Here is a 14,458-nt window from a genome sequence, read left to right on the forward strand (position 1 = left end):
CCATTTTCGGTTCGATCTTTTGCTTTTCTTTCTCTTTCGCCCGCTCCTTCTTTGATTTGTCCCGGCCCGGGGGACGCTCCGCTTCATGTACGGCGTATTCTTTTTCGTCGAACTCGGCGTCATCGTATAAGTTTATGTGACACCTCGCGTCTGATCAACCGGCTCTATAACTACCGGATTCCGATGTCCTTTGCCGCTTCGCCATCTCCACCTCGTTCGGAATCGGCGCCCATTTTTGGTGCGTTCGCATAATTTCCCACGCGCGAACGTGTGCGAACGTGGTATTATCGTTCGACTTGTAAAGATCCAACGCCTTTTTAAACACATTCTCGTCGCTCATGCCGCTACGACGCCCACTTGAATATATTTTATTATATTATTCGCAAAACTTATTGACGAACCCGCTCATTTTTTGCCACTTAGATGACACCGAGTCGATATCTCGATACGGGCCTTGGTCCATTAGCTCAAGGAACTTCGCCAAAACCGCCTTCCAAAACCCCTCACCCGTTTGATTATTATTTATAAAATGTGTTACAAAAAAATATGTTACAAAAAATAAAAAAACTAATACTACAAAATATAAACTTAAAAAAAAGTTATTTTTACGAACCTTTTATCGGGTGTGTAGACGTGCCTACGTAAGCCTTCGCTAAGGCTTCTTCTTCGATTTTCGTCCACGGTTTCGCCTTTGGTTTGGACGGTTGCTCACCCACCACTTGCTTGCCTTTTCTTCGTTTGCCTTTTTGCGGTTGGGTCTCGGGAACAACTTCGACATCCTCGTCGGGTTCGGATCGTTCGGGTTGCGTCGGGTTCGGTTCGGGTTGAAAGGGTAGAACGGGTTGGATATTAAAAGCACCCCACATCATCAATTGTTGTATGGCTTGACTTTGTTGCGGTTGGGCAAAAACGTTCGGTGCGTTTTGGAATGCGGCAAAGGCGTTTGAGAAATATTGAGAGAATTTGTTCGGTTCTATCGTCGGATAGTATCCCGAAACCGAGAAAACATTCGGGATGTTCGGTTGGGTTGGGTCGGGTGGGGGACGGTCGCCATACCGTCTAGCCTAAAGAATTCAAGGGTATTAGGGAATGGGATGGGAATTCTTAGTTCTCGATGATTCAATATGGTTCAAGTTCTTTTTCAATGAACACTTCAAGAATTAAGATCTATGTTCTCGATGATTCAAAATGGTACAAGTTCTTTTTTCAATGCAAACTTCCAGAATCAAGATCTATATGTTGACTATCTGCGAACCTTCTAACAGATACACGAACCGAAACATCAAAACTGCCTGTTGTTAACCACCGTACAAAGGGACATCATTCGAACTAACGCACCATTACATTTTAGCCAACATGACCTTACAAACTAATCTTGTTCCGAACATTCTCCCCATCAGCTATGATCCTCTTACTCGATCATGAACCATTTGGATTGAACTAAACCATCATAAGCCATAACTCTAAACCATTTTGATCATTGGACAATACACGATCTTGGTTGTCGCAATCCATGAACCCATTGATGGACTAAACTATTTGGATCCATGTGACCACCCAACATGCTGGATTGAAGACCATGCGATTAAACCATTGAACCAACCAAAGTGAACCTTTTATTTTCAAACCAATCGAAAATATAACAATTCTCAAGCGGCTTGCGGTGATCGTAGCTATAAAAATGCCAGATCGTAGCTATATGCCATAAGAATGGCACATTACCCCTAATGACTACGATCTGTGTACATGTAAGGTGCGAAGGCTCCACACCTCTTCCATAGATTATGAAAGTAATTACCACCAAAATTATCACTTATAAACTCACTTCAATTTTCATCTTGTCCATATGCAGACAATGTTATAACCAATATTGATCGATTAGTTAAGTCTATACACAAATTATAACAAACCACACCAATGGGACATCTCTCTCTAGGGTGGAACCATCAAGAAATCAACAATACACAAAAGCTAATACGAACCCAAATATCACAATTATTATAATTCAAGTGTGAAATACTGAAATACAAATATGTGCAAGTTAAATGTTAAAAATAACCAAACGTTCATCAACGTTAAATATTAAAATATAACTAAAACTTAGTCCCGATGTGAATGCGGGAAAGAAAGAAACTAACCGGACATAAAAACGAGATAAATGAATATTATCGTTGAATGCACTTCCATGAACCAAATCGCTGCAGCAGAGGTTGCCACAATGTCCCCTTAAACTCTTCTTGCAAACTTTCTTTTTATTTGTCGTCAAAGTTGCCAACTTATTTTTGTGTTTTCGTTTTCTCTTGGCAACCCAGTCTCAAGACCAAGCCCAGCCCAGCCCAAAGCAAATATCCAAATTTCTTTTAGATTTTGTCATAATTCATATTAACTAAATAATCCAAATTTCTTTTAGATTTTGACATAATTCATATTAGCTAAATAAATCATTATACTATCTAAGTCGACACTAATAATATATATAAGCTATGAACCTAAGTTAACAAGACTTTGACATAATTCATATTAACTAAATAATATCATTAAACTATCAACCTAAGTCGACACTAAGGGTGGAAGGGGCACTATTCGGTGACCCATTCGGTGAGTATGTTTGCCGATTGGGGAGGCGCCCCTACAACGTTTTCGGTGAGTGGTGAATGGTGAGCGCGGTGAGTGGTCACCGAGTGGGGAAGAGGTGAGAGGTGGAAGAGAGAGGGTGTTAATGTTGGGCCCCACCTTTTTTAGCCAATCACAAATTTATCTTATTTATGTTTTTAAAAAATTGTTTACTACTTCCATGTGTTTGAGCACCCCTAGTGTTTAAGTGAAAAATAGAGAGTGAAGGTGGAAGTTGACATGTCATGATATTATTGGTTAAGAGAAAAGTTTACAACTCCCCATTTAGAGAGCACTCATTCCACCCTTATATTATATATAAATAAGTCGACAAGGAAAATATATATAAAAAACCAGTTGAAGATCAACTCGTCTATCATCACCATCCAGTATATATATCACAAGTAATCAGTTACTCCATACTAATGTGGTGTGTACGATTCGGTTATTATCATCAACAGAAGTCTTTGGTTAGTCTATTTTATTAACCAATCGGTTTTTGGTTAATCACTCTGGTTTATTTAGTTATATTGACGGTTTTATGGTTTGGTTCGTTTAATTTTGTTTAAACGAGGGTACAAAAAACTGACCCCGGTTTTTGGTTAATTCAGATTTCGGTTAATCAGTTTACAGTTAATTCAGGTTTTGGTTGATTTTGGTTTCGGTTTCACTTGTCTTTGGTTTGGTTAGGTTATGGTTAACGATTTGGTTATTTCTCTTCTCTAGACACTCTTAATTGCGTAATATACTCAAATTAAAGAGAACAAAGTACTTGTTTTATGTTCTAATATATATGTATATATATATATATATATAGGACAATGCTAGATAGAAAACCCTAAAAATTTGAGAAAACCCTAGAAAACCCAACCTCCCGACCTTTTTTTTTTTTTTTGAAAAAAATAACACATGTAATATACATGTTTTTAAGAGTTTTGAGCCAAAAAAATCAAAAAAGCGCCGAGTGGATGTTTTAAAAAAAAAATAAACAAGTTTCAGCAACTTTCATCACTAACATGTGTTAGACAAAAAAGTGCTGAAACTTGTTTATTTTTTTTTAAAAAAACCACTCGGCGCTTTTTTGATTTTTTTGGCTCAAAACTTTTAAAAAACATGTATATTACATGTGTTATTTTTTTCAAAAAAAAAAAAGTCGGGAGGTTGGGTTTTCTAGGGTTTTCTACCTAGCCCTACCCTATATATATATATATATATATATATATATATATATATATATATATATATATATATATATATATATATATATATATATATATATATATATATATATATATGTAGGAACGGGATCAGGAGAGAACGGTGAAAAGTGTGAGAACAGTGAGAACGGATCCTGGCCCAACACGTGGCAGAGAGAGCTAATTGATATGCAGGGGTACGATTGTCCTTTTATACGTTCCCTCCTTATTCGCATTATAAATCTTTTTCAAATTAAAACTCCAAAGATTTCTTGTTAGCTGTTACCTCCTTTGCAAGTTTTCTCAGATCTATGGCGTCTAACGTGGATTTTGTTCGACAAAGTAAAATTCGTTGACGTTTTCTATTTTTGTTCTAGCAAATCATGCCACAGATATGGCGTTTTGTTCTTTTATGCTTGTTTCATTGTTTTTTATATTAGTATTTTATTGTGTTGTATGATTTCAATGGTGTTATTCAATTATGCAATTTAATTGCGTTTTAATTGGTAGTTAAACATTTACTAAGAACTGATAATTGGAGTTTTCAATATTAATTTTAATTGTCGTTTACATTGTTAACTGTTTTTAATTATTCATCTCATGACGTTTTCATCATGGCGTTTTTAAATTATGTGTTTATTATGTCTTGTTTATTATTCAATTAATGGCGTCTTAATCTATAATGTTATTACGAGACATTTTCTATTTTTAATGGCGTTTTTCTGATTTTTTCTGTTCCTCACTGTGTTTTCTCAGACGAAGTTGCTTCCTCGAGTCAAAGGCTTTGCCCCAAAACTGGATTACCATTTATCATTCCTGACGTTAGTGAAGAAATAAGCCCACAATGGACATGGTATTCTCAAGCCTCGATGATTGTTATTCAATGTATGTTAAGTATGCCAAGGGGTGTGAGTTTTCAGTCAGGAAAGGGAATACAAAGACAAACTCTAAAGGTGTGTTACATATTAAGTATTACTTGTGTACGAGATCTGGGTTATACAAGGACAAGAAGGTTCATACGTTGGACCCCAATCAAAAAGAGCGATTAGTGCGATCCAACTTTTCAAAGAGGACTGATTGTGGTGCACTGTTAGGTTTAATTTTTGAGGCTGGATCATGGAAGGTGTATAAGTTTGTCAAGGAGCACAACCATGATCTTATTGAACGTCCTGATAAGCATTTTCTTCCAACTGAACGACACCTCACTCAGCTCTAGAAGCATGTTATATACAGCATGTCTAAGCTGAATTTGTGTCCCGTTAAGGCGTTTAATGTTATGAAGACTTGTTTTGGCGGTTGATAGGATGACTTAGTCTATGCTTAATTCCGCTGCATATAACTCTAGAAAGACTAGATAATTTCGCAGACAACGTTGATATGATGACATAGTATATGCTTAATTCCACTGGTGATGGTCGGCGAAGATAAAGTCTGTTCACGATATGAGCATGCAGCGTAGATGTATGTCTATGCTGACTGACCGGCGAAATAGTCTATTTGGCCGATTGTTTTGGTCCATGCATTCAAACCCAAAAAGAACAGATGATAAGGAAAGCCAAAACTGGTTTAGAATAGTTAATCATCATAAGCAGTGTTTATACTAAATTCTCCCCTTGACAGTGGTTATCTATTTGCTGATAAACTCCAAGCACTGATCATCCCAAACAGCTGATAAGTCAAAGTACTGATGAAGAATAAAGACTGAAGCTCTATCTACTGATGGCTCTTAAGCTCCGTTGAAGACCAAAGCACTGCCTATTCAAGGACTGATCACCCGATGAAGAAAGCACTGATGATCAACATCAGTGCTTAGACTCCAACAGTGGAAAGCTGAAGCAGTGATTTATGTAATCAGTGTCTATTGTAATCAATGTTTATAAGTAATAGTGTTTAGAGTTTGTTAGGAAGTTAGATGTCACTTTCATGGTGACATCAGCAAAGATGCTCAGTGGTTTCGTTTGTACTACAAATAGAACAGTATTCTGTACTGTTCCATCAGCTCTTTCTTCACAAGTCATCTTGTACGAACAATCACTGAGCTCGGGCTGGGGGGGGGGGGCGTCTAGTGCATGCATGCACAGTTGTAACTTATAATAAATACAATCTTATGACTGAATGAAATCATGTTTGCTCAAAGCTATTCTTCCTTGATTGTGTGTTAAAGTTTATTTTCATTTCCGTTGCACAATTAATCTCTGTTTCATCATCCATTTCTTATAAACAACACAATCTAAAGAAACTCAGATCCTAACAATTGGTATCAGAGCTTAGGACAGTCAAATTCGATCTAACAATCAAATTGACATAAAAGTTCAGCTCAAATTCATTGATATCCAAAGATTGTTCGTATCAGTTGAAAAAACAGAGCAAAATGTAATCACGTACAAAGTTGATTATTCAAAAAGCTTTGTAAAATCAACCAAGATGGCATCACAATTACACGACCCTCACAACACTGGAACACTATTCAAGCCACCTATGCTTGTCAGATCCGAGTACAATATCTGTAACGTAGGATGGGCCATGTGTTAGCTCAGCAAAACAATGGATGCTGGAAGTCTGTCATCTTTGGACCACATGTTCCCATGGTGCCCAGTACTGAAGATCCTAAAGGCTTTGTGCCTAAAAGCCCTGAAAACTACTCAGAACAAGATTTTCAAAAAATTCAACTTGATGCAAAGGCTTTTAGCATAGTAGCCTCAGCTCTTCCTAGTGAAATTTATGCTGGACTGTTACATTGTAGCAGTGCCAAAGAGCTATGGGATGCTCTCAAAGAGCAGTTCGGTGGAACAGAAGAGGTCATTAAAAATAATAGAGAGGTTTTGAATCAACAGTATGAAACATTTTGTCACGTAAAAGGAGAGTCACTAACACAACAATTTGAACGTTTTAGATGTCTCATTAGTGAACTTAAGCTTGTTAATGTTGAATTTGCTAAATCAACTCTAAATAGCAGGTTTCTAAGATCACTACCTGATAAATGGGACATAATTGCTTTTGTGACTAGAAACTCCATTGGATTCAAGGATTTAAGTTTGACTCAGATTCATGGTCGACTCCTCACTTATGAGAGAGAGAGAGTTAAACCAGAAAAAGAAGTTACAAGAATCTAGGAAGGTTGCTGATGACTACACATTTGGTAGCACAGCACTTCTTGGTCAAGAGGAATCTGGTAGTAGTAAGGATCATAGTTTTGATCATTACATTGACATAACTGCTGGTGGAGCTTTTAATAACTCTGATTCTTACTCAACTAACTATGCTTTCACAGCTAGTAGTGAAAACCAGAGTTCTGACAACTTATCCTTTGAACTCAATGATCTTTAGCATTTTGGTCCAAGTGATTTGGAAGAAATGGACATATTGCACTAACTGGCACTACTGAGTGTAAGAACCGGCAAGTTTTATAAGAGATCAGGAAGAAAATTTCCAGGGTTGCATGGGAATTTAAAAGTAGGGTTGGATAAATCAAAGCTAAAATGCTACAAGTGTAATAGGCTAGGACATTTTGCTAGAGAATGTAGGAGCCAAAATAGTGGACCAATCATAACACATCCTAGCCCTAGACCTCAAAATAATCAAAACACTATGCACTATTACCAAAATACCGTTGCTGCTCATGTAAACACTGCTCACTATGCACACCTTGTAACACATGTTCCAGTGCAATATGCTCAAGCTCCTATCCCACAATTCAGTATGTCCAAGCACCAGTCTCTCAGGTTCAAGTGCAACAACCTGCACCACAACATGCTGCACAAACATCGGCTCCAGTAGAGGCCAGTCAGCAAAGCTTCTTTACCCAAGGCTTTGTTGATTGGAGTAGCATGCCTGATGAGTTATCTGATGAAAAATTTGCTCTATTTGCTAAGAATGATGCTCCTTGTAATGAATTTTGTTTTGCAGCATTGGAGTCAATTCCAGAAGCGTTGGAAACTGAAGGGGAAGAATCCAGTGCTGAAACAAGGGATGTAATTGCTGAAGCAGTGGTTAGTGCTGTTGTTGGTGAACAACTGTTAGAGAAGGAACCTAAACCACTGTTAGAACCTTTTGCTGACCCCTGGGGTGAAGAAAAAGTGGAAACGGACTCCAGTGACTGTGAGAATGTTTGTGACTATGCCATGATGGTTGCAGCTAAGGTATCACCTCAGGTCTTAAAAAACCTATGTTTAGACAAATGCATCATAGCATTTGCTAATGTTAAAGAGGTGAATGAAAACCTTAGAGACAAAATCTTAAAAGATGAAGTACAATTTGAAAAATCTATTAAAGAACTGAAAAACAAATTGTCTGAAAAAGATAATGAGATCTGCAGTCTTAAACATGAACATTGCATAACCAAGGACCAACTCCATGCAATGATGGAGAAATATCATGCTTGCAAAAAGGAGTTGGAATCCACCCAAGTCACTTGTGAAAAATGGGTGGAATCCTGAAAAGGTTATGAAGTTATGTTGGAAAAACAAATCAAAGGCAATGTAAAATTTGGCATAGGTTTCAGGAAAAATGAGCAAGTTGAAAACACTACTGAAAATGAATCTGGTCCCATTGAGATTATTCCAACAAACAAGGATGGTCAAGAAATCAAGATCAATGATAAAAGTGGTATCAAAATCATCTTGGAAAAATCAGGTGGGTTATCAACCTTTGAAGAGATAGAAAAATAACAATTCAAACCCAACTGGAAAGATGAGTGTGACATCCTTCAGAATTTCAAATCAATGGATTTTTCCACCATTTATGGTGTCAAAGCACCAAAGGCAAAGTGATTCCTCTTAAAGACATCCCAAAAGTGGTTCAAAACTCTGTTGCAAAGGAAGTTGAAAAGAAGAAAAGAAGAGAAAAAGTTAAAAACTTGTTTTGTGATTTCTGTGAAAAGAAAAACCATTCCACAAAGGATTGTTTTCATTTAAAAGCATATGACATTAACAAAACAAGCATAATTGAGCCTGCTGATCATTGTACCATCTGTGATAAAACAAACCATCTCACTCATGAGTGCGTGTACCTCAAAACTTTTGAGGTTAAAAGAACAGAGTACAATTCAAAAACACCCATGAGTTCATCAAAACAGTCCATCATGAAACAACAACCTTTTGTGCCTGTCCAAACAGCTGAACAAAAACTCTGTTCCAAGAGACATTCAAGTGACAGATGCACCACCCTCAAATCAATACCAAAGAGGAAAATGTCAACCTCCATACCAAAGGGTCCCACATGTTTATGAGGCTTACAAAAGGCCTTCTAAGCCAAAAGTGAACAAGCATCCCTTTGGGTTTCAACATCTGACAGGAAATGGTCCACAATTGTGGTTAGAGAGAAATGTTCCAAAAGTTGTCCAAACTACTTAGCTAACCACTGTCCATGTTCCTGGGCCTGACAATGACTCTATTGTAACCCCATCCAAAGCCTTATTGGCTTTGGAGACCCTCTTAAACTAATTGTTTACTTGATGTGCAGGGAGTTTCTGCATGCTTAGATAGTCTTTGGTATGTAGATAGTGGAGGCTCTAGGCACATGACTGGATGTAGAGCCCTACTCAAAGAATTCAAAAAACATGGAGGGGTGATATATCTTTTGGTAACAATTCTAAAGGAAATGTATTAGGGTCTGGAACTGTTCAGTCAGGAAAAGTCAAGTTTGAAAATGTTAATCTCATTGACAATCTAAAGTTCAACCTCCTTAGTGTCTCATAAATGAGTGACAAAGGCTATGGTTCATTCTTTACTAAGGAGAGTTGCAAGATTGTTGGACCAGAATGGTCAAAAAGATTGAAGAAATAATAGCCAATGGAAAAACTCAACTTGTTGCTCAAAGAAGTAGCAATGTTTTTGTCACACCCCCAAAATCCACCTGCGGATAACACCCGCTTCGGGGGCGTGACTGACCAGGATCCAGCCACCAATTATACTGACTAATTAAGTTGATAACAAAAGTAACACTTACTAACCATAAGATTAGCAAATATCAAGTTCAGTGTTCAAAGTTTTAAGTTCAGAGTAAATGTAGCGGAAGCATAATTAACAGTTTTAAACAATGTTCATAAAGTAAGCATAATAAATGCCCAACACACGGGCAGACGACCACTACACATCCCAAGTAGCTGCTCCAGTCACTGGCCACCTGCAAAGCATGCAGTAAAGGGTCAACAATAATGCTGAGTGAGTTCACTAGTTGTCCAGTTTTAATTACCAAAAACTTGTTTCACCAGTTAATTTATCCGTTTATACATGTCATGGGGAGCTACCCCAAAAGTTAGCGACTAAACTGTTTTTCCAATACCGAACACTAGGTAACCGAATGCGTTTCCGCAGGATGCCCCGATGTCAATGTTCTATCATCATTGACGGATGCCTGAGTACATTAGTTCACGACCGATCCCATACCATGGCACGGTGTGAGGCTGGTAAACACCTAAATAGCGCTATCAACTAATAACCCGTTCGCCTGGCACCGGCGACTAATCGGTATTATGTAGTAGGGACTTGAGTGATAGAGTTGCGTTTAGTGCCGTTAGTTGCATTCCGTATAAACCGTAATTAACTAAAAAGGTTTCCCAATACAAGGGAAGATAAAGTAAGTTTGTTTCCCAATAACTAGGGAAGGAAAGTGAATAGTATCCCCCTTTACCAGGGGATAGGGTTGGTTAGTCTCGTGTCCCAAACCACCGGGACGCATGCTTTTAAGTTGTGAACTCACCTTGGGTTGCTCGGTATGATACGTTACTTGGTTAAGTATGTTGGTCACCACGTCCTAACATGGTTACCAAATATGGGTCAAGTCGGGTACAAGTAAACACGTATAAAACACACTCAACATAAATGCAAACAACTACAGTAACAGGTATACATGCAGTCCAGTCAACAGAAAGTCCAACATACAAACAGTGGCGTTATTGGGCCTAAACAGTAACAGATACACAAGCAGTCCAGTTAGCAAATAATCCACGAGTTCTTTGGCCCAATAACAGCCCAGTCGAGACGAGGGTGACTCGCAACCAAGGTTGCGACTCGCAACCGAGGTCTCGGTTCGTCACGTTTTGATTACGAGTCGCAACCGGAGATTACGACTCGCAACCAGCAGTTCCGACTCGCAACCGGACTCGATACGCGTTGATTACGACTCGCAACCGGGAGGTCTCGACAAATCCTGCTGTGGTCTCGAGTCGCAACCAAAGGTTCCGACTCGCAACCGTGATTACGTGCACATGAAGACCTTTCTAGAACCTGTCACCTTGTACGAACCAATAGAAATGCATTTTCATGAAACAAATATGTACTATCCACTAATATTGCATAAACATGTTTGTTTGTCTATTTCGTGCACAAATCAGATCAAAACCAACATATATCAAATATTTTGACATCATTCAAGGTATCCTTTATTGGGCTTTTCATCTTTAAATAAACATATTTATTTAGACAAGATAAAAACACAACATTATGCAGGTTCCTAGGATTAAATCAATCAATCATAAGGAGGTTTATGAACATTCCATTGTCCAGAATTTTGTCAATGCCTTATCATTACCTACTGTTTCACCCAAACATATACAAAGTCTAAATTCATAGTAAGAAATAGTCAGCCTATACCCAGTATTAATATAATATCAAACATTATCCACAACAATCACCAAATAAGCATCCATTTTTCATATAAAAATCCATCTCCATAAACAATTAACAGTATACAAAGGGCCTTATGAACTCCAAAATAATCGATGGGTCATATATCATTACAGTGACATCATACAAAGCACCTTGCATTCCAAACAGTTGGTACATAATCATATATATATATCCAAAGTTCACAAAAACACCACATATTCAAACATAACCTATTACTGACCGAGAAATGGTGAGGCGAAAGAGGATGTGCAGGCTCTCACTGCTACTGGTCTGAGTCGGAGCTCCGGCAGCCGTCGTCGTCATCGGCTCCGTCACCACTACCTCCGCTGCAACCTGCAGCACCAGACCCGAACCAAGGAGAACCGCCGCTGCTGATGATGACCGGAAGCTGTCTTCGCTGCCATCCGTCGTCGGTAGTCACTCAATCCGTCATCACCACCATCATTTCCCGGTGTTTCAGTACCACGTCTCCAATAAGTCGGAGCTTTGTCGGGACTGTAATGCCACCGCCGCCCCTTTTGTTTTTCTCTCTCTCGACCTTTATTTTAATCGTTGTCGTCACGGGTGCGACTGCCTTCGCCGGCGCCGCCATTACAGCTCCTTTTCCTCCTTAGCTTCTCTCTTGTTCATCAGGCGAACCTCTCTCTCTCTCTCTAATCCTTCTACTTTCTCACTCATTCCACTATGAGTGGGTGTGTGTGTGAAACGAGACAACAAGGGAAGATGGGTTTTGTGAGTGTGCAGAATGGTATAAGGAGGGAAGAAGGGTTTCAGGGGTTTGTTTAGTTGGCCAGGAAACACCGCCGGAAAGTTGGCCGGAATGTATCTCCGACGACCGGAGATTAGAGAGGGGGCAAGAGGTGTGCGGCTGTCTATTATGGAATTAGGGTTTTATGCTTTTTAAATTTTTAGAAATGAGGGTTTAAATAAGTTTATATATGCTTAGGGTTTAGGTAAGTTGGGTTGGGCCTGGCCCAAGTGCGTATGGGTCATACAAAATTACGGGTCTCTCAATTTAACGAACTAGCCCGAGTAAATTGTAAAATTAACTACATCGAAAATTATACGTGCAAAGTGAATGTTCGGCTTGGGTTTGTTTGCTTAGACGAAGCGTTCCTCGTGACGCGGTTGTGATTATTTAATATGTACTAATAATAATAATAATAATAATGATAATAATAAATGCACGTATTAGTAAAATACCCTACTCTTGACAACGAGAGTACAGGTTGTCACATTCTCCCCATGTTACTGGAATTTCGTCCTCGAAATTTAAGCAAAGGTCACATGATGCACTCTATATGTATACATAGATTCCATTACTATACGCAGATACAAGCAGTTTCACGAAAGTTCCACAAAACGAACATATAAGACACATAGTGCATAAGGTCACATAGCACGTAATAGTCACGTAGCACAAGATCCACAGAGTTTGTACGTATTTCACATAATATAAAATTTCACAATTTTAATTATAACATCCATGTAACGTACCGGAAAACCCAGAGTGTCACATTATCCCCAAGTTTCAGAAATTTCGTCCCGAAATTTAGCGCACAGCCACTGACAAGCTAGTGTGTTTAAACGTTTTCGTGGGGTGTCACATCACCCCCTGTTGGTTTGAATTTTCTTCCCAAAATTCAGCTGTAGCCTCAGTGCTGGAAGTAACGTTTGCAAACAACTGGGGACACATGCGCATCATCTGGTTTTCCCGTTCCCAGGTAACTCTGGGCCACCGCGTGAGTTCCAACGAACTCGGTCTGTTGGTTACACTACGCTCGAGGGTGTTGATTTCTTGATCCTTGATCTCAACCGGTTCCTTAGCGAAGCGTAGTTTGTTGCTGATCACAAGTTTCCACAAAAGGACAACTAATGTTTCGTCTGACAGGCACTTCTTCAGATTGGGCACGCGAAAGACGTTGTGTACTGCACTCAGCTCTTCAGGCAGGTTCAGTCTGTAAAGCTACCTTACCGATCCTTCCGGTAATTTCGAATGGTCCAACATATGGCGGATTAAGTTCGTCTAGTTAGTCAAAACATACCACACCCTTCCAGGGTGAAACTTTAAGTAGAACCCAGTCTCCGACTAGGAATCCTAGAGGTTTCCTACGCTTATCCGCGTAGCCTTTCTGACGGTTTTGAGCTGCCGCCATGCGTTGTCTGTCCTGGGCAATCCTACCCGTTGTGTCAAGTGCAAGTTTTGGGCCGGAAGTTTGGCTTCCGCCCAACATAGGGGTGACCGGCATCTGCGTTCGTGCAATGCCTCAAATTGTGTTGCCTGAATGCTAGTGCGGTAACAGTTGTTAGAAGAGATTTCTACATAAAGGAGATGTCACTCGTATTTAAGGTCAATACACATGTTCTCAACATGCCTTTGAATGTTTGGATGGGGCGTTCGGCCCGACCACCAGTTTGTGGGCGATACACGGTGCTCATGTCTAACTGTAAGCCAAAGGTTTTTGTATTCAGTCTGAGACGAATCGGGTATAGAACATAGGTTTCAATCAAAAGTGATAGAAGTTGGCACTCCATGCCCCCACAGCTACTTCTATTAAGCGGTGGTTGTAGGTTCGAAAACTTATCGGTTTCTTTGGTTGCGCGACGATACAAGCAGACATTTCACCAATGCCTTGGATAGGATAAGGTAAGATAGAAGCACCTCATAGAACATCCTTCAATTGCTGGAGTTGTGGATTATTGTGCGCCTTCCTAATGTTAGGTGATACCCTTTCGGGCCAAAATCGTGAGGGGTTTCGCGTATGGTCGAGAAAAGCGGGCTTTTGTGACGTTAAAACGTTGCGCGTTGAAAACTTAACACAGACGGTTTTTGTCGTAGAATCCTAGGGTAGAGCGTAGGAGTCATCCGGATTCCCACTAGTTTTCGGAATAGGTTCAGTCGTCGCCGAAAGGAACAATCGTAGGATGGAATAAATTCGAGCGTCGTAACTAGGTGTTGATCGTATCGAGTTCAAAGAACAGTGCTTGCGATACCCGTTACCCCCGGGGTATCCTTGGCTT

This window comes from Helianthus annuus, chromosome 13, assembly GCF_002127325.2.
Source record: "Helianthus annuus cultivar XRQ/B chromosome 13, HanXRQr2.0-SUNRISE, whole genome shotgun sequence".
Lineage (NCBI taxonomy): Eukaryota > Viridiplantae > Streptophyta > Magnoliopsida > Asterales > Asteraceae > Helianthus > Helianthus annuus.